Source organism: Phymastichus coffea, unplaced genomic scaffold, assembly GCF_024137745.1.
Source record: "Phymastichus coffea isolate CEN01 unplaced genomic scaffold, Cenicafe_Pcof_1.1 PCOF00046, whole genome shotgun sequence".
NCBI classification, from domain to species: domain Eukaryota; kingdom Metazoa; phylum Arthropoda; class Insecta; order Hymenoptera; family Eulophidae; genus Phymastichus; species Phymastichus coffea.
The window spans coordinates 1,480,585-1,502,447 of record NW_026706857.1 but is presented as its reverse complement, the minus strand read 5'-3'; positions in this window follow the sequence as shown (position 1 = coordinate 1,502,447).

The window sequence follows — 21,863 nt, the reverse complement described above, 5'->3', positions numbered from 1 at the left end:
TAATATTACCCGCAAATTTTATAGCGCGCTCGGATTTTTATTTATTAAAATGGCGTAATTTATTGTCTGATCAAGATAAGACGTCGTGCGCTTGATAAACGATAAAAACGCAATTTATCGGCATTAAATCTATCTCACTCGTAGATCATCATTTAGCTTTCTTGCAAACTCACGTACGTCTACCTTGAGACTTCAACTTTTTTTTTTTACGTAACGAAAAAAAAGTAATAAGCAACTTTTTTGCCGTTTAATTAGACATCAAATGATGATGATACGGAAGTATTTCGGCGGCGCGACTTATATAAAGTTGACAACCAATCGAAACTAATGTCAAGAGCATTAGCGACGAATTGTCAGTGTTATACAGGCGATATAACGTTGAGAGACCATAAACTCCTCGTATAGAGCGTCGTTGCTTACGTACACGTGCACACGTACTTGCGAGTGAGCGACGAGCGCGTGCGCCCCTTTACACTTGTGCAGTAGCGGCGCTGTGGCGGCGCATCAGCCAGCGGATGTTAAATTTCGCGTGTGCTGCAGGTAGCGACGCGTCATCGATGTATGTGTATATGTACGAGCCTAGAGTCAGTTAATTGTGCATTATGTCGGTACTGAGAATCTTTGATACTGTATAAGGGTTTATTGACAGTTTTAGGGCTAAGGGTGAGATCTGACATATGGGGTATTGATATTTTACGTTCATTTTATTTTAAAAAAGCTCACCCGCTCTTTCATATTCCAGAATAAAGCAGAGGTATATTTTTCAATGGAAATTTTTTTCCAAAGAATGAATTCTAATTTAAACCTTTTTTCGCAAAATGCTTTTCTATTTCTTTTTTTCGCGATGTTCTCCAGAAATTAAAGCAAGTCTTTCTCGTACCGTTAAATTATTACACCGAGACAAAAAGCATCCCTCCTCTTTTTCTCACTCCCTCGCTTGCTTGCCTGTAAAAAATAATAATTCATGTGTCGCAACTCACGCCGAAACGAGTCACTCGTCAATTCTCTCTCTCTCTCTCTCTCTCTCTCTCTCTCTCTCTCTCTCTCTCGACGAAATAGAATGCAAAATTTTCAATTTGGTCGCGCATTATAAGCCTCAAGGCAAAATGGACGACCGCGAGTCGACGCACATACTATATATTACGTTCGAAAATTGAGAGAGCTTCTGAGAGACCTTGCATTCGAATATATACATGACAGTACGATTTATCGTCGTGAGGAGCGCATAGGCGAGCGAGCCGGTGCGGCGCGAAAAGGGCGTTTCGCGCGCGCGCGGATCTTTCGCACTCTTGTATTTTTTTCATTTCATGCCTCGCCGTGAGGTTAAAGTGCACGGAGAGTTATATACCTCAAGAACACCTTCCCCCTTTGACCGTTTCCTTCAGCAGTTCTTTTTCTTTCCATACGCGCAGAGCTTCTGCGTGAGCTGTATGCGGATATGACTTTCTTGACGTCTCGATATCGAGTCCCCTGCGCAATAAAAAACCAAGATCGAAGATTGAAGAGAAGTTGCTCGTCCGTCTGAAAAACGTGCAGACTGAGGAAGAAAGAGAGAGAGAGAAAGGGCACACGGTTTCTTGGAAATAACAGCGAGCCGAGAAGGAGTACGTCGCGCGCATATATAAGCGGGGGGGGGGGGGGGGGGGGGGTTTACCGACGCCGTCTTGTCGGCATGTAATATTTTTCCCAAAAGATTCCTTGGGAATTGAGAACGGTCTCACGTGAGATCGCGCCGAGATTGCCGCCGAGGGAAAAAGGAGGCAAGGAACTCGAAGGTTCTCTTCGGAGCAGCGCGACCACAGAGCGAGAGCAGCCGAGAAACCCAGGCTCGAGGTCGTTCGTACCCTCCTTCTCTCCTGCCAACTCTCTCTCTCTCTCTCTCACTCGACGGTCGATACCTACACTCGCCGCAACGTTGCCACCGCCATGCCTGTGCCCTCACCTCGCACGCGGCAGACCTCATTGCTTGCAACAGCGCTCCAGTTCTTCTTTGTCTCTTTTTTCGGAAAAATTTTTTCGATGCACAACCGTGACGAATCCAAGGCGAAACATCGTTTGCTTAGGACGCAAACTGTTCTAACAGCTCAAGGGTTGCCACAAGGAGCGGCGAGAAGTGGGAGAGAGAGAGAGAGAGAGAGAGAGAAAGATAGAGATAGAGAAAAAAGGGAAAGCGAAGCAGGCTTTATGGGAGACGAGCTTTCCTATGGGGGTCACATGACAGAGACGATGCTCTCGTTTTTCGCGTGTCATATTAACGCTTTTATTTTTATAGGCCAAGACGTTTATTTAAATGCGCGATAAAATTTACGAGATATGCGCGGCCGCGCCGTCGTCGTCGACGTTACGACGAATTGACCCCCAACGCGACGCGCGAGCGTTGTAGTTTAGTGTGGTGGTTAAAAGCGAAACTCCTCGATCATACGAACGATTAACTTTTCACTGCGGGTTTGCGACTAGGAGCAAACATTGTTTCCCTGTTTTTTGGCATTTTTTTTTTCGAGGGACTTCTGGCTTCATTTAGTGCAGTCAATAATGATTGACGGCATATGTACAAGTTCAATTGTCTATTGACGAGCACTAGATGACAATAAATGATCAATTTTAATAACTGGATAATGACATTGATAATTCAAGTCAAACTGCCGCTTGTAGAATTCGGCGTTCAACCTTTGAAAGCATTTTCTTGGTAAATCCCGTAAAAACATTTTTATTCACAGCAAAATTATACATGCACCAAATACACGCGCCATTAAAATTCACAGCGCAAATCCTAATTGCACTGACGATGAAATGCTATGATAAAAATTCAAGCTCCTCGGCCCGGGAAACGTCTGCAATGCCAAGTAAAAAGACGAGGGGACGTGTGGATATTTGTAAAGTATAATATGATGCTCGTAGATTACATAAGAAAGTGAGAAAATCTTTAGAGCAGTGAGCTCGTTCATTCACTCTCGATTTCAATGTGTTTTTATTACGCCTCTTAAATTCGCATTTATGAGCTCTTACGTTCTCTCTCCCCCGCGCTCGCAACGGCACACACACTCTCTCTCTCTCTCTCTCTCTCTCTCTTTCTCTCTTGAGAGCACCACACCACATCCATCTCGAGTGTGAATGCTCGCTTGCCATCGTCCTCGTCTCTTTTACACCAGGCTAACCTAAAGACAAATCGTCAAGTAAGTGCGGCTCTCTTTTGGCAAATCTTTTCGATCAATGATATTTGAATTTCTCTCTGTCTCTCTCGCACGTAAATATTTTTGCAGGGTTCTTTTACGAGGCTATTACTGGTTCACGCGCCCATTTTTAAAGAATGATATCGCGATATTTAACCGATACTTAAGGAAATGATGTTGTGTTCAAACTTATCGTTAAAAGAGTGCAGCGCTTTTGAATTGCGCTCGGCGTGTTGTAATCATTTTAATGTCAATTTTCGCGGTCTGCATTACATACAGCGGTGATTGACGATATGCCCGTAATTTCCTCTCCGCAGCCTTTCGACGATATAGTTTATAAAACGATTTATACAGCGCTTCAGTTTATCTCTGCAATTCCTTTATTTTCTTTTACGGCACACTTTGTATTTCTTTATTTTTAATCTGAGCGATGTATCGTTAACGCATTTCGGTATTTTGCCTCTCTTGGAGCGTGCGATATTCAATAGTACGCAACGATTGCGGTTTACAATTGAGCGATCTCGGAGGATTTGGCGGCGAGAGAAAAATGATGGCAGCGCGCGCGAAACGGTAGCTCGTGTCTTGAGAGAGTGAGAGAGAGAGAGAGAGAGAGAGAGAAAAGGAACAGCCAGTAAATATTTTATTAGTCATTATTGTCAGACAAGGAGTGGAGCTCGCGGGTAGCAGCTAATTACCAGATTTATTTACAATAGCTCAATTTAGCACCTCGGCTAATTTTTGGCTGTGGCACTCTTTTGTTTTGGAGCAGCCTATTGTTGCTTGCTGGTGCGCGTGAGCGTTTTATGCGCGTGGCGGCAGCGGCCAAGGCGATGAATTTATTGCCCCCTGGTGCAGTTCTCCAAGTTGCGCGTTGTATCTGAAAAGGCCGAGTCTCGCTGACGAACGATGATAAACGATAAGTTATGGCTTTACAAACCCGCCGGACGTCGTCATTTATCGCGCGGTGGCTGTCCATTTGCGCTTAACTACCTATGGATTACTTCTCTATAAAATAATAAACGTAAAATAACATTGTACGAGGGCACGCGCATGTGCTTTGATTTCCCGCTTGCTAGTTCAAACAAATGGGCGCTCGCCAATCGTCAATTATCCGTTGATAGTTTCATTATTGCAATTTACTACGTAGCCAATTTCTCCTATCCTATTTTCCCGCGATCGACTGCATTACGATTTATCTATTTTACTTAATTATCCTGCGCTCTATAATTACCTTAAATTCCTGTCGTTCTGCAATATTTAGCGACAACATAATTTTTCGACTTTTATCGAGTATCCATTAATTATGCTGCTAAGATCGTAAAATAAGTTAGTTTTCCAGCTCTTAATCTCATGTTGCATAGATTTATTTTCTTTTAGATAAGGGTAGAAATCCATAAATAAACTCATTTTTAAAGTCTGGAAAAGTTCCTATAACAAAAAAAATTATCACAAACAGAACATGACGGATCTCTGAGCTGACTTTCACGCAATCTTTTTATAATTATCTATGATTGATTTAAGACTTTATTATATAAGTTTCGTTCTGCTCCATTCGTTCTCACATACACATACACACATCACGACTTCTATTAAAATGCATTTATAAACGGCCGTGGTATCGGCACCGTTAAGCCGGAGATCGAGAGAGAGAGAGAGAGAGAGAGAGAGAGAGAGAGAGAGAGAGAGAGACAGACAGACAGAGAGGGAAAAGAAAAAAGCATAAATTTTTCTCAAGGCGATATCTCGAACCGAAGAAGGAAGCACGAATAAAAAAAGCAGAGAGAGAGAGAAATACGCGTATACGAAAGACATAAATTTTCGTACGTACAAGTTGCCTTACCAGCCCTGCGAGTAATGAAGACAGCCGACAGTCCGAGAGCGCGCGCGAGCAGCAACCGGCTGCGCTATACAATTATTAAAGCGGCTCTTGTGCGCGGCCATGATGGAGTAAAAAATAAAGGAAAGAAGGAAAGAAGCTCGAGAGAAGGAGAAACGACGACGAGCCACCAATTAAGATATCGATGGGCAGAGCCTTCTGAAATCTTTTGGCTCGGCCCAGAGCCGCGTGCGCGCGCCGGTTTTTAATTGAGCATATTTCTTAAAATGCTAATCTCCATCAACGGGTAAAGGAGCGCGCGCGAGCGTGGATGTTTCGCGCGCGAGACAGCTCAATAAATTGCCGATGTCCATATATCAAGCGCTGGAAAAATCAGGTGAAACATCGTTCTCGGATTCTTACAGTCGACAAAATAACACGCTCGGTGTCAAGCCTTTCATCTCTGCCGACAGACGCACGCGCGTGCATATGCCGTTTTATTAAAAATCATTCGCACAGTAAAATGGTTTTTACGGCGTTTGACACGCGCACGGCAGCTCGCCGCGGAGTCATCATTGCAGAGAAATACATTAGCTAATGCGCTCATGAGATAAGCTGTCGATTTTATATATTATACGCGATCTAATAATTTTGCAGTGCAATCTCTCCGTGTCCGCGAGAGAGAAAGAAAGTTATCGGTAATTTATAGCTCCGGGGCTTTTATATATCGTTACGGCTTTTGTAATTTTCGTAATGGCTTTCCCTGGTAAAGGAATTTTCTATTCCGCGCGCGCTCGCGCGAGAGAGGGACGACTTTGATACTCTCAAAGAGAGAGAGAGAGAGAGAGAGAGAGAGAGAGATGAGAGAGAGAGAGAGAGAGAGAGAGAGAGAGAGAGAGAGAGAGAGAGAGAGACAGGCCGACAGACAGACTGAGGGAGAGAGAGAGAGGGCTTTGCTTGCCCCGAGTAATTGCGAGAGTACATCGAAGGGGTAGCTCTACAATATAAGCGAGAGAGGAATGGTATACGTACAGAAAACCTTTTTTTTCTTTTCCTTTCTCTCGGTGGATCGTTTAAAGAAGACGTAAAGTCTGCGACTGCCAGTATTTTTTCCCCTTTCTTCCTCGGTGTTCGACAGTTATATCGTCTGCAAAAACCAAGTGCTCGCTTTATTTTATTTTATTTTATATTTTTCGTTTCTTTTTTTCCGAATGAAATTCCGATCGTAAAAAGCCACGGGTTTTCGTAAGAAATTATCTGGAATAAAACATCCGCATTTCAATATTGTCGAGCAAACAAATCGGCAAATAATCACGGCGAATCACGGACGCATTTCGCAAATAGAATAGCTTTGACGACGTGAGAGCTGGCCATTAAATATTCAAAGTTTAGGTCGTTCAGCGATATATCTCATAGAAAACAATATATACATCGTCGGATATGCGCTGCATAAGCGGCTCGTAAAAAAGATAAATTTCAGCAATATCGAAGATTTATCGGGCTCGAGCGCTTAATAATCCATGCGCTGGCGCGCATTACGGCCCAAAGTTCCTCTCTCACGACGGAATTAGTTTAAGCCGTCGGAGCACAAAGATGATCCTACCCATGAGTCAGAACCACATAGCTCTTCCGATGTATGTGTGTGTATCCCGTAAATCAGGAAGCTTACGCGAACGGAATCGGTCGAGGGATGACATCCTTTCATATAGATGGGTGTGGCACGTGAAAAGTCAGCTGATTTTCCTTTGACGCGCCTGCCAAAATGGCTCTTTCTCGTTTCAAATGGAAAATGGAGGCTTCTATAATCTCGTTTAGGGTGGAATAATGAAATCCTCGAAGCTCTCTCTCTCTCTCTCTTTGTTGAATTACATTAATATGGGCAAAAGAGGGGCCGACGAGTCGCTTCACTAAGCCTACGTGATGTTTCATTAAAGAGAGCTTTTGCGCAAATAGTATTGTTCGAAAGCTTTATACCTTGCACATGATATGGAGCATCCCCGTGGCGGCAAAAATGAAAGGACTCGCGAGCGAGCTAAACGTTTCCGAGAGCTACGCCTTTTCTCGGCGCGCGCAAGCGAGCGATCCGCGAGAAGAACAGCGCGGCTTTTGTCTTTTGCGCGCGGCCGTCAAAACTGATGGCTATTGAAATAAAAGTATCTCTCTCCCTCTCGCTCCGTAGTGACTCAATCTGCCGCTCCGCTTGCTGCACATTTTTTTTGTAGCTGACCGGTCGTCGCGCTTTCTAAGCGCTACGGCCTTCGCGGAATGGCTCCGCGAGATGATGATGATGATTATTGCGACTGATCGATGCTAGACAAAAGGGTTATTGATCCGTGACCGACAATTGTTTTTGGTGTGAAAATGGCCTTTCTCGGGGTGAAGATAATCGTTGCTGACTCTGTGGTATTAGAAAGTTTTTAGGCTTGACGTGGCCGTTGCGCTAGTTGAGATGTTTTAGAAGGATTTCTTGTTTTGTTATTTTGGATTCTCTACGACATCTCGTTCTCTTTTATTTGACATTCTTGGCGTTTTGTTTTCTACTCTGCCTTTTATCTTATATTAATTAAGTTAACTCTACGATGTGCTAATTAAATAGTTAATACTTTATGTAATAAGATTTGATTAATATTTAATTTTTTTAATAATATTTTGATAAGTGCAGTTTTTAATCTGTCGATGCTATCTCATCTTGATTCAATACTCCATCACTTTACAACATCAATCTGTAAATACGTTTTCAAAGGCGTTAACTGTAGATCTAAAATCTCAGTTGCAGCATTGAATCGCGTTGTCATTTGAGTCTCGAGCACGAACTCCTCTGAATCGCGACGACCCGTGTAAATATAAAAATACAAGCGGTATAGCGACTTATTTGGAGGTAGAAGTAGCTTTAGTTGTTCATTAAGAGATGGAGTGGATTGGATATAATTTCTTAAGGACGTCCCCCCACAATGGCGATCGGCAAATCGCGAGACCGATCCGTATCGTCCTCTCTCCAGAACAAAGTAAATGAGCGCGTTCTGATGGAAACAGCCTCTCCAGGTTCGCAATCAGCACAGTGTGTTCTCTCTCTCTCTTTCTCTCTCTCTCTCTCTCTCTCATCTCTCTCTCTCTCTCTCTCTCTTGCGGAGATCGGAGAGTTGGTGCTGCTGCTGCAAGGTAAAAAGGAGCGCGCGATTGGTCTGGCCCTCTCTCACTAGCAAGAAGCTCTCTCTCTCACTCTTCAAGTCCCGTTGGTTTCGCCTGGTCGGTACCAAGCTCGCTCTCTATAGTCGTCGCTTGGCTTACACGCTACCATCGTCGCTCGCTCACTGTGCGTGTTGTATATTTCTGGTCTCTCTCTCTCTCTCTGTCTCTCTCTCTTCTCTCTCTCTCACTCTCTCCCACTGCGCGACGACCAACGTTTTAAGCGCTCGGCGTACGGCGCGACTACCAGCTTGAGTCTTGTGCACCAGTTGTTTCGCGGGCTCTCGCTTGCGCGCCGGGGATTATAATGAGTGTGTGCTTGTGGCCTTCGTGTGCTTGACTGGCTGCATCGACCGCGAATCAACGTGTCGACCATTGTTTCAGCGGTTGAACGGCGACGACGAGCGCCAGCAGGCATGGACTAGAGGCGAAGATCGCCCGACGCCACGATCGATCATCAGTCATTGTCTGCCTACTCTGCTGCTGCAGTTGCCGGACAAAGGGATCAAGCGAACTCGCGCCATCGCATGCGAGCCGCTGCCGCTGCCGACACCGCAGCGACCTCTGCTCACTAGACGCCATTATTACAGCCGCAAGGTGAGTTACAACAAAAAAAAAAAAAAAAAACTGGTTCTTCTTCCTCTTTTTGCTTCGCCGCATATTATGTGTGTTTTGTACGCGCGAGGATAATGTATGCCACGAGGTGTGCCTTTTTTCTTCTCGTACCCAGAGTGTGATTAGTGTGCCACGAACTGCCTGCAAGAAATCGATATACCAATAGATCTTCGCTTCGATAGGAGCAAACGCGAGGTGTTGTGTTGGTCAACGGACATACTGCGAAATAAATCAATGTGTTTGTGCTAATTTTATCAGTTTCCGCAATTGCAAATGTGCAGCTATGGCCTTTAAAGTCTGGTCTGACCGAATAGCGAGTTTGATCACTGATCATCGTATGGCGAAACCAAAGCAAACTCGCGGTTGGAATCCACGTTCCGCGCAGTTGAAAAAGTCAGGAATATTTGTGGCAAAGGAACGCGCGAACGAACAAAATGGCACGAACGAATCGGCAAAGCTCGTGGGCGGCACGAGGATAGGCATGGCGTGGCGTGGCTGCCGCGGCGTGTGCACGGTTTCGTGACGGAGCTCCGCGCGCGCGCTGCGCTCGCGTAAACAGTGTTTTTGTTCAAATTACATGCCTGAGAATAGGGAATGCATTGTAGTGCACACCACTGCTGCTGCTGTCGAAGGTAATAAACATGCGCGCACACGAAGCAATTTTTTCTTTTTCTTTTCCGTCTTTTTTTTTTGTCGACGAAGCGCATCGATCTCGGTACGTGTGCATATTTTTTTTATGTCTTCTGGATCCCCTTGCGCTTGTTGTATATTTTCGCTTTTATTGCCACAGGTGTTGGGAAATATTTACTACATACACGTCTATAATTGCGTGCAAATAGCATTCCCGAGAAGCTGAGTGTATTTATTTGCATCGGGAATAAAACCGAAGGAGTGTTTGTTTATCTGAGATTTGAAATCAAATTGCCGCGAAAATTAGCGGCGTAGCATTTGTTTTACGGGCGCGGGAGAGAACATTAATTTCGTCAGCGAGCCGCGCTAACCAGAATCTGCGTGGCTAATTTCACGCGAGGCTTGTTTGCCGCTTCCGACGGAGGGCGATTCGTGACTCCGCCGCGAGTTATTACTTCGTTACGTTACGTGCTTTTGATAACAGCTTTTGCAGCGCCGACTTATCTTAGCGATTGCAATGCTCTCGCGAGGCTAGCTCGAACAAAGTGTAGCGTGCTGTGTTTTTTTTTACCGCTGTGCATTTCTTCGAAAATACCTCTAGTTTTTACAGTCATGCTTGATGCTACAAAATTAAATATTACAACTGAAAGTATGCGCTCGAATTTCTATTTTATTCCTAATAAAAAAATTTACGTTGCGTTACGTTAATGAAGGATGTTAAATTTTGATTAGTCTTTTTCCTTGATGTTGTGAACAATAAAATTAAAGTTACATTCGTTATAAATTTAACGGTGCAATATAAATTTATAAGTTCATCACCACTTCATTAACGTGGAAATTCAAAGAAAAATCAACAAAACATACAGAAAATGTGGCATAGCCACGTAGGAAAGTTAATCCGGCAGTGTAACGTCTTCACTTTTTTCTCTGCAATATTACTTCTAGAAAGTCTAGCTCACTCGCCAGCGAAACATGACCAATCTGGCGCGAAGCCCGTCCCCACGAAACTTTTCCGAAGAAAAAATCCAATCGACGTCTGGCTTGCCCCATCCACTGGTTAATTCCACGCACGTTTCTGTCATAAGGCAAAGCAAAAAAAGCAAAAGAAAAAAGAAGCAAGAGAAAGGGCTGACGGAAAAGTCGCCCTCTGTACTACCGCTATTGGTCAAGGGATCTTCATTAGTCGGAATGCCGAACGCACACGCTGGACGGCCATTAACGAACACCGAGAGAGAAGGGCGCGAGAGAGCTCTGGAATTACAAACGCATGTAGTTCGTTTGGAGGCCGTAGTTTTATGGTCGCGCACGTGCGCGAGGAATTATTTACGTGTCGGGGATAGGAGGGGGGGGGGGGGGGGGGGGGGTGGGGAGGGGGGTGGGGGGAGGGATAAAGTAACGAGGACGCGCTATCTAAATTATTACGCGAGCTGCGGATGTGATTATACTCTGTCAAGCCTCTGGGATTTCTGTGTTTATCTTTTGCCTGCAAATGTTGCTGCAGCGCGCCTATCTAATGAGATGGCGCGCAGGGAGATGCACGCGGGCTGCCCGCGGTTTACGGTGGCGCGACGTCGTCAAGGTTTTGCCTGGCACGCAGCTTCCTTTCGATCGCGGGGCAAACCAGTTTCATTCGAAGGAAAAGCAGCCGGCGCGTAGGTATCTGGCCGCGGGATGTTAACGCGGCTCCGTCTCTACTTAATTCTCGTACCCGAGCGAAACTTTCCATTTGTTTTAACGCCGCGGCATAATTCACAAATTATCCGTGAACCTTGAAGTGCACTTTTCACTCCCTCGAAAACACACTTTACAATTCTGTCTCTTTTACGGCTCGCGCAATGCATACACGATACCACGCGCCGGCATCCGCATCCTCGTCAATGCCCGCAGTAATTCCATCTTCGTTTCCTCTGCGAGCCCGGTGCGCGCGCCATATCTCCGTCCTCCGTGCTCGCGCGCCGAGAATTCTCCTTCTCACTCCATCTCAACCCCGCCGAGAGACCCTCTCAAGCGGACTAAATAAAATTCGAAATTTATGGAAAAGCGGGACAGGCGCATTGCGGCCTGCGAGAGAGATAGAGGGGAAGTTGCGAGCTATATCGCGCGTGTGGGCGCTCGCTCCTCTTTCTCTCGAGTGTGAAAGAGCGAGAGAGAGAGAGACGATGAGAAATTTACGCGTACGCAAGAGCTGCTTGTTGAGCGGCCCGCGAGCGAGCATTTTTGGCATGTTTACGATCTTTGTTCGATAGGCTCGCTCGCGATCACAGTCTAAAAGAGTGAACCTTCAACAAATTATGCTTTTTATTACCATCAATAATTTTTATAATAGAAACCAGTCGTTTTTTGCTAAATTGTTTGCCGATGAGACCTTTATTTATATGAGATACCTTAGAGGAAACCTTGTAGGGTTCTACACTTTTAAATTTAATGCGAGCGTATGTCTTGGTGTGCGGAATCAAACCGAGTGTTCGCCCAAGAGCCCTTCTCAGTAGTTTATGCTAATCCAAAGCTTTCGTTTTTGTTCCTAATAGTCAGGATAGTCTCAGTACTAAGTTTCACATTTTTGGCCGCTCGACTTTTCAACAAGTAAGCATCGTACAATAGTCTCGATCCAACAAAACGTGGCTCTACGATGACGCGAGGACGATAATAATAATGATCGCAATCGGGACGGCTGCGCGCGCGTGTGTCATTACATCGGAAAAAAAGCAACAGCGGAGGGGGATGAAGAACGCGGTTGGAAATGAGCGCAGCTCGTAAAAAATCCTCCGAAACACTGGCAATTTCGCCGCCAAGTGCCACGTCGACCGACTCGCAGCTTTCTCAGACTCACGCTCACTCGCACTCTCTGGGAAAATATCGCTTGCTTCTTCTTTCTTTCCTTCCCTCTCTCTCTCTCTCTCTCTCTCTTTCGTTCTCCCTCTCTCTCTCTCTCTCTCTCTCTCTCTCTTTCGTTCTCCCTCTCTCTCTCTCTCTCTCTCTCTCTTTTTCCCTCTTGCTTGGCTTGCCGAGAATTCCGCGGGCACGTATGCGCGCACAGCTGGGTATAATTTCTCGGTTGAGCGCAACCTCTACTCCTTTTTCTTTCACATCGCGCTGCCTCGGCAATGCTCGTGCCACGTATTTATGGTATCGATTGCCAGCTACGTACTGTAACGTATGAACTTACCTACGATATTTGTGTTTGGCAAAAGAAGATGCCAGGCTCCAGGCTCTTGCCGATAAAAATAAAATGTTTGCAGAGTAAATTTGCCTAGAAACTTAAATATAACTTACGAAAAAAGTCGGCACTCTTTCGCTCTTTACAAGCAATCAAGTTTAATTTCTTACTCTGCACGTTCGGAAAAAACAAATATTTCCCACGACCTACACAGATCCATAAAGGAGTGTTAGTCGCATAATCTTAACTAGTAATAATCACTCGTAAATCTCGTCCGACAATGTGCGTTTCTTACTTCCCCCCCCAAAAAAAAAGTCTCAATCCGGTTATGTACGCATTTTAATTTTAGAGAAGCTTCTCAACTTTCAACAGACTTTACGACGCTCATAGTGGCGAATTCTTCATTTTGTAAAAGTGCAATCCAAATCGGTTAATTATAAATCGCGCCTCGAGGTTATTTTCGCTTTGAGTGTTCGCCAAGATCAAAGGGAGGGAAACTCCGGTTCGATTTTCAGTGCGAGTACATGGATGCCGAAAAAGAGAGAAAAGAGACGAGAGTAAGAGTTGGTTTAATGTGGTTGATGTCAATGTTTACACTTTCTTTAAATATCGTTCCATAAATTTTTTTACGAGCCGTCGAGTCATTTTGGATTGTTTGAAGATATATATCCCAATGGGTAAGGCTGCAGCTATAATCTCGGCCCGAGTGGTAATTTTGTAAACTATTATACTACGTGCCTCTTTTTTGTGTATACACATTTTACTATCTATTAGTTATACGGTTACATATAATTATTGTAAAGATAATTATTATTAGATAATTTGGAGAATGCATCTAATTGATCTTGCACAAGATTAACATTTATATTTTGACAAAAAAAATGTGAGGAACAACAGTATTGCAATGCGAGTAGCTACCAATAGTTGCTCAAAGGTAAAGATAAATTTTCTAGAGAATCCTCTACAGTTAAAAGTAATTTACGTAATTCTTCGCATTGAGTGTAGAACTTAACGGTCGTAACATGTCGTTAACACAAAATCAAGTTAGTGAGAGAGAGAGAAAGAGAGAGAGAGAGAGAGAGAGAGAGAGATTCCAGTAATTTAAATCAAACCCAAAGAGTATGTAGCTCGTCGGGGTGTATATATAGGAAAATTTAGCAAAAGCGTTTATATAGCGTATAAAATTAAACGCGCTGAGTTGCGAATGATTTATTGCTCGCGAAAGTCAAAAGAAGAAAAAACATTTTTATATCGCCTTTTTTAATGCCTCCCCCTCTCAGCTGCTGCTCGTGATGATATATTGACTGACATTGGTCTATTAATGTAAACTACACTGTAAAAGTATATAAAATATAATTTATTGGAGTACTTTGTGTTGGCGTTTCAATAATAAGTTGAACGCTATGCGAGACCACATCGCCAAAAACTTATCGGCTCTAATGGTGCAGTAATTTCACACCTACGACGGTTTATAATTTAACTTGGAAAAAAATATATACGTCAAAAGTTTCGATTGAAAAAAAACATCGACACAAACAGTAGACTTTCGCGCAAGTGGAGACTAAGCATAACGTCGCGAGCTGTAGGAAAGGGAGCATGGCTGCCAAGCGTTGTACGATGGCGCGGTGTATACGTGTATAGCAACGTAGCGTTCTCGCTTTTTCCCCTCCGATTCCAGTTCTCTTTCTCTCGCTCGCTCCCCCTTCCGCTCGCGCGCCAAAGTCAAGCCGGCCCCCTCGGCATGAAACTTGCCAGCAGCACCAGCGTCGCGTCGTCGATTTTTTTTTTCCCGCGTCTTGGATCGAGTTTGTCTGAGTCCGCCATGATAATGTCCGCTCGGCAGACGAGTCGCGAAAGAAATTCGATACTGCCTTGTGCGCGCTTTTATCGCTCCAAATTTTTTAAGAGCTCGCCAGAGTACTTTTCGGACAGTACGTTTATTTGTGGTCCCCGAAACTTTTCGTCTGACGTTCATTATTATTCGTTGAAATTTACGTACTTTGCTTGTCGACAGTTTTTTTCTTTTTTTTTTTTTGCAGGGCTTCGGTATTAGTGGCAAGGTATATCGCAAAAAACAAGTTGGATCCATACAGTAGTACGAGTCAATAATTCATACGATCACAATTACAATAGGTATTATTCTCTCTACATCGCGTAATTTATTATGTAGCTTCGACGGTGATAAAATCAACGTAATGAACTAGAATGACTATCACGATCGGCTACGAGAGAGAGAGAGAGAGAGAGAGAGAGAGAGAGAGGCAGACAGACAGAGAGAGACAGATGACAGTAAAGGTTAAAAGCAAAATCCTTTCACAAAAGCCACGGAGAGAGAATGAAAGTTACCTTGACACGAATGTATGTATCCCGCGAGTTTTCCATTACTTCTAATCGTCATCTCCAGCTTGTAATTACATTGCCGTTTTTATGATCGCTGTATAGCCACTTATACATATATACCATTGTAATAGATGATCAGAGCGGTATATGTGGCACTTGAATTTTTTCCTACTTCCCGAGCAGAAATAATCCAAATAATTTACACTCGCGCGTCGCGGACTTTTAAGATTACAGCGCGCGTGTCGGCTTTAACGTTTTCTCGGCAAACGCTGTGTGAAAAACCGACAACGTCTCGCGAGAAAACAAACACCATTGGCGTTTTTGTTTGCCGAGCCGACTATTATACGTTCAATTTATAATAAGGCCACACTTGTAAATTAAGGCAGCGAGAAAAAGCATCGCAGCAGAGTGAGACACTCGTAAAAGAGGCGCAGTTGCGCGCATTGCAATTACATATATATCGGCAACGTCCGCGCGCGCGGCTTGCGGGTCCCTCGCAGCAAGAAATCTTTCTCTCACTCGTGTATGCGTACGCGATCGAAGAAAGAGCGTGCATGCATATACGCGCCCGTACCTACCTCTCCCTCTCTCTCACTGGCGGAGCGGCCATTTTGAATTCCTGTACGCCGGCGTGCGCGCCCGATGCGCCTTGACGCTATTATTTTCCGAGTGTCAAAAACGCACGGGCTACATATACATCTGGCTCTCTCGGTCTTTCCTTTTCTCGTTGTCGTTATGCACCCCCGCAGCTATATAACACGCAGACGAGAGAGAGAGAGAGAGAGAGAGAGAGAGAGAGAGAGAGAGAGAGAGAGAGAGAGAGAGAGAGAGAGACAGTACAGACAGACAGACAGAGAAAGAAAGAGGCTGCACCGACAACAGAGGTCCACTGCGTTTCTCTGTCTCTTCGACTTGCGTGAATCTTTTTTTTTTCTTCCGCCGCCAATATGTGCAGGCACGTGTGCGTGCACGCGCCCACAGAGTTGAACGCGTGTGGGAGAGGCCTGCGGCATTTGCATTGCTTCGCGACCGTACTCCGCTCTACGCCTGCGCTTTATTCGGAATTTCGCGTTCGCGTGCGATCTTTTTCTCGTCGATTCTGCGAATAACATTCAATCGGACGTCCAGCTCTCAGTTTCTGATTTGTTTCCTCGAAATACATTGCCATCTTGATGCGTAACTTTTCGACTTTATCTTTCTGGTTATTTATGAGCATTCGCAAAGAAGTCAATTGAAAGGAAGTAAGTTTTCGCAGTCTAGATTTCAACGCAGCTCTTAAAAGGAGCAGCGAAGGAGGCTCGTCGGCTACATCATCGCGCGCTGTCTGGACAGAAAATTTCAGGCCGAGCTGGGGTCTGTTCTGCTCGTGGAATTTGTTGATCTCAATGCCACACTCTAACGGTCGAGCAACAATAGCCGCGCGATGTTACCCTATCGCTCGGCGCGTCTGACCCTGAAGATATAATTTACGACCATAGGTCCAGTGAGGCGAACGCATAGTTTAGATGGCGCAAGCCGAAAGGGAAGCAAGTTGAAAAAAATAAGGTCACTTTTGTGCTTCGGAGGCTCGAGTAAATACTACGGATTTCTCCTTTGATGCTCTGACCTTGCGCAAGGAAAATGCGCCTTCGACACAAAAAATGTTCTCTCTGTCACTTTGGTGTATTCTTGGATTAGTTATTCCATCAGCTGTAGCATAGCGCTCCCTGTGATATTAAAGACTCGGCAAGTACGGAAGAATAAAAAAACGATTTAAGTCGGTGAGTTACTAATAGAATTATTAGATGCAGAGCATCACGCGAATGCAGAAAGTGGACTGATGATGATCGTTTGGCACTGGTGTACTAACTAACACGCAGGGCAGCATCGTCGCGCGCTAAACACCGAAGCGCGCCACGGCAGCGGAGCAGACCATAAACCATCCTTTTTCATCACAGTTAACTTTAACGCATGTTTTCATTCATTTCTGTCTGCTAGTGGCGCGTGCGCGCGCGCGGCTCCGAGATAATAAACCACTGGCCTCTCTCGCTCTCTCTCTCTCTCTCTCTCCCCTCTCTCTCTCTCTCTCTCTCTCTGGCTCGTATAGTCGCGCGAAAGTGCCCTCATAAAGCAATAAAGCGCTTTTTGATCGCGATTTTCGAAAGGTGCGCGTGCGCGCGCATTCCTGCGCACGAGAAAAAATAAACGCAGCGGCAGCAGCGCTGCGGCGCACGTGTCATCGAGAGAAAGGAGCGCGTGAGTTCGCGCTCGTAAAAAGAAGGCAACAAACGGTAAAGCACTCGGTGTACGATCGCTTCTGTAATTACGATTACAAGCCTAATTGTTCGTCGTCACCGAGAGAAAGAAAGAGAGAGAGAGAGAGAGAGAGAGAGAGAGATAATAATGATAAAGAATGAAAAGAGCTACTGCTGTTGCTGCGAGGGGCTATTAGCGTTACTGCTCGCTCGCTGGAGCGGCCATTAATTCACCTTACATACGCTCAGCGGCTGCGTTGGTTTCTATCGGTGAAAAGGTAGACGCTGCTGCAATTAACGATGAGGCCCCGAGCTGCTGCTGCTGCTGCTGCGGCTGGCAAGCGGAAAACATATTGCACAAGAGTGAGAGAGAGAAAGAGAGAGAGGGAGAAGGGAACAGAAGGAAGAAAAAAAGTACCGGTCAGAACATGTACGTACAGGCTTGTTGTAAACAAATTACATGCCGCGTGCGCATGTGCATGTATACGTTCGTTCGCTGCAAATTGGGATGCCTTGGAGCTGCGTGAACGTCGTTTATCTTTCAGCTCGTGCACTCGTTCACCATGCGCACCCAAGCGCAAGTATTCCGAACAGGTTGCATTTTTCCTTTCATTTTTTTTTCTTGCGTTTCAAAGTTTATCCAATGAGTTCGATGCTTGAGAAACGCTGTTTTTTCAATTTGATTGTGAAAGGAAAAAATTGTTGAATAGAAGAAATACAGTAACTCAATAATCCAAATTCAACTAAAAACCAAGTATCAATACGTTTACGAAACATGCTGCTTGTCCGATTGTAAACAAACGTTTGCCAAATTAAAATGTTTTTACGACTTCATATATGCGAGCATGAACTAAAATCAGCGTTTAGAAAGAGAAAGAGAACCAGAAGATAGATCAGTTACATTTGAAAGTTGTGAGAACAGCGTGATTCAAAGTCAATGAAATGTTTAATATACTCGGTCTAATTTGAAAATTATAAATGGTGAAGTGTAGTTAGAGATATAGGTATACGAGATTATTTATCGTGCAACGAAAATAGACTTCTGTATCAACTTCCTATGTTTAGAACACAGTGCGAGAGCAAGCGCGAGATCGCGTCGGCGCCTTAACGCCAAGCCTTTATGGCCAGCGACACGTTCGTATAAACTTTAATCTTAAATTTCGTCAGCCAACATTTCCGGTACACATTATTATTTATACATGCCTTTGAACTTTAACTCAAGTCCAAGTCGCAATTACGTATTGTGAACAATTGGCTGAATTGGATCTGTGAATTCTGAAAACCTAATTTGAGAAGACTTAATCTGCATAAGTGAAATAATATGAAGTGCGTATAATATTTTGAAAGGTCACTCAAGCTCCGACTTTGTCATTTACGAGAAAGCTCCATTATATACGAGGGTGGACCTTGGAATACATTTACGTCTGGAGCATGTTTAGCTAATGCAATCTCCAAGTAGAGACGGTAGTCGCCCTTTTGTTTATGCCAGCCGAGCTTCGTCAGAGTTTTATGACGCTATTTTTTTTTCTCTCACTCGAGGAAAATAACTTTTCATCGTTGTGCGCGACCAAGGAAACACCCTCGCACTTATAATGCTTCTCCTCTGGCGTTCAGGGGTAATGTAATATTTTTCTTCCCCAACGCGGAATCTGTATATATCTATGGTTACTGGACTAACCAGTAGTCCTGCGAGAGATACGTCAGACACGCGATATATTTTTTTTTACCGACATCAGATCTCCGTATTACCGACCAGCTTGGGTTGCGCTGGGTTCCTCCCTTTTTCGGGAGATGGCAGTCGTGTCAGAAAATTATTTCAGCTTGCAGCGTGCCCTTTGGAAGCCCTAATCACACGCTTTTCAAATTGTGAAACATTATTTTTCTGAAATTTGAAACTTGAAAATAGAAGTTTAAAAAAATGATAACTTTGTGAGAAAATGTTAATGTGAAATCGGCCGCGTAGCTGCATTCGTTAAAATTTTTTATTTTGCATAGTCTTGAATTATGCAATGTAAGATAAATTTCAAATAACGCATCTATTTTTTACAAAAAAATTCTTTATTCAATCTTTTGAACTCTTCTATACAGTTGATTAATAATTACTAGTTCCAATTTACATTGTATTTTCCAACCACTTTCATTAGCAAGATTTACAAAACGGTTATCAATTTATAAAAAGTGACGGTGTTCAAATAGATACTTACGAGGCTTCTATATATTTAGTTAATATTGGATAAAAATCATAGTTGCAGTATACAGATTACGCAAGCAATTCACTCATTTTCCGCGAAATTTATTTTTAATGTATATACAAGAATCGACATTCAAACTTGAACAACAACACAAATACGTACTCATGCAAGTGATATCGTAGAACAGTACTCGCGCAGTATACAAAAGAGCTAATAAAGATATATCACGTCCCCAGCGGAACGCATCCAATCTCGAAATCAACAACTCTCCTTTTGTTGGTTATTTTTCCTCCATTTCCTCATATTTCCTTCCTCTTTCAAAGATATTCGCAAGATATATATAGCCGCAGGTCGTCGAATAGCGCGACGCAGACGGCATTAGCCTCACTGGTGCCATTCATTTTTACACCCCTCATTTCCATCTCCGTTCCATTTACTTTCTTAAAAAGATTCCCATCGCCGGGGTTTCGCTCCATCCCCATTTTCCGCATAACAATGATGGGCCAGCAAGGCAAGAAAGAGAGAGAGAGAGAGAGAGAGAGAGAGAGAGAGAGAGAGAGAGAGAGAGAGAGAGAGAGAGAGAGAGAGAGAGAGAGAATGAGAGTGAGACGCAGCTTTGCCTTCCGCCTGCCCACTAAAACGTCTTGGCACGGGCGCGCAAAAAAAATGTTATTTATCGCCTCGCTTGTTTCTCTGCACGCGTCCCCGAGGCAAATCCGGAAAACCAATGCGGTCTATCCTCCACGCCTCCACACATTCCCCCTCCACTGCTTCCCTCACAGCTCGCAGCTTTCTGTCACTCCCTCGTTTTCTTCTCCCTTGATCCTCTTATACAGTTAGCGAAAATCCTTCAAGCTCGCCACTTTTTTTCCTTCTCTCTATCCGAGGGATGCAACCTTCGGATATATATGGCGTTCACGTAGCAATCCCTAAAATCAACTTCCTCCTGGATTTTCTTTTTGGGGGATATTTTCGGCTTTTCTCGCCATATTATTATTCCCCGAGGCACGTTCGCCGCCGCGTATTTTAGGATGCTCGAATTCTGGTGTTCTCCACGTATCTAATTTTGATTTACGCCAATTTTGCGTTCACTTTCCCGACGCATATTGTGTAATACATTACGAATGTATTCAGAATCCCAAGGATTCGTGTTATCCCTTTTACGGGAGCGAGATTTCAGATAGAAAGGAAAACACCACGTTTTATTTTAAAAGTTTTTTGCGCAGACAAAATTTAAAGGACTGGCTGAGCAGACAAAATGGAAAAGGGGGATGTTGGAGAGAGATAGGACTTTCGCTGCAAAGCGAAATGGAAAACGGAGAGAGCGAGCAAGAGAGAGAGAAAGAGAGCGAGAGAGAGAGAGTCGAAGAAGGAAATAGGGTTGAAGCTCTGAGCTGCCAGAGACGCCTCTCATTAAGCTAAATTGTCTCCCAGGATGAGCTTCCTTAATTACTCGGTCCTTTCCGCCAGGCTTCGTGCGAGTTCTCTCTCTCTCTCTCTCTCTCCCTCTCTCTGCGGAGTGACAGAGTGAGAGAGACAGACGAGTTGATACCTTTTACATCCACGCGTTTCTATCTCCCACGCTGCGGCATTCTCTCTTAGCCGACATGAGTTTCTCCAAATTCACTTCGACCCCTTGCTGACGCTTGATTTAAGACATGCCATGACTTTTCCTCGATCGCCTCTGAAAAAATACAATTATACTTTTTATTCTGCTATATCTTGGTTGACAAAATTAAGAACCAAATATAATTTTAGAGAAACATCGTGGTTGCTGAATTAATTTCTTCCATCTACGTCGAAGAAACTTGTGTACTATATCCGCGTTATCATTCTGCATCACCGTTAATTTTACGAGAGACAATTATGTTACGAAGCTTATTTTCCTTCTTTTGAATCTACAAAACACGTATTCTCTCTTGAAGTTCGTAGAAAATGTAACGAGAAAAAAACTATTTCTTCATATTACTCGCGCGGAATTTTAAATGAACCTTACGAGACGACAATTAAACTCCATCATTGAAAAAAAAGTAGAGAGACAAAGAATTCTAGACATTACATTTACGAACAAGTAGTAGCAGCGCGACGAGGAATAATATCAAGACACTTTGCGAGAAGATTGGAACGCGAGAGCAGAGGCGAAGGAAGGAAAAAAAGTAAAATGGAGTTTTTGGTAGCGATGCGTCTGCAAGAAGAGGGATAAGTATAAAGGCGCTGAGAGATCGAAAATGAGAGCGCGAGAGAGACTCGGCAAGCTTGGGCGATAAGGTATAAGAGGTGGAGGTGTACCCTCTAAATATGCTAATACCGTCTACAAGAAAGAGAGAGAGAGAGCGCGCGCAGGGTAATGAGTTCTCTTCGTGCCGCTCTGATCCGGCCGACTACTATGCATACATATTCTGTCATAAACACTCTTTCTCTCTCTGCCAGCATCACACACAGATTGCTTTATACTCGCGCCCGGCGCAACGTTGCTGCTGGTGCATCCGTCGCTTCTTCTGCCACCTGAAAAAATAATCAATG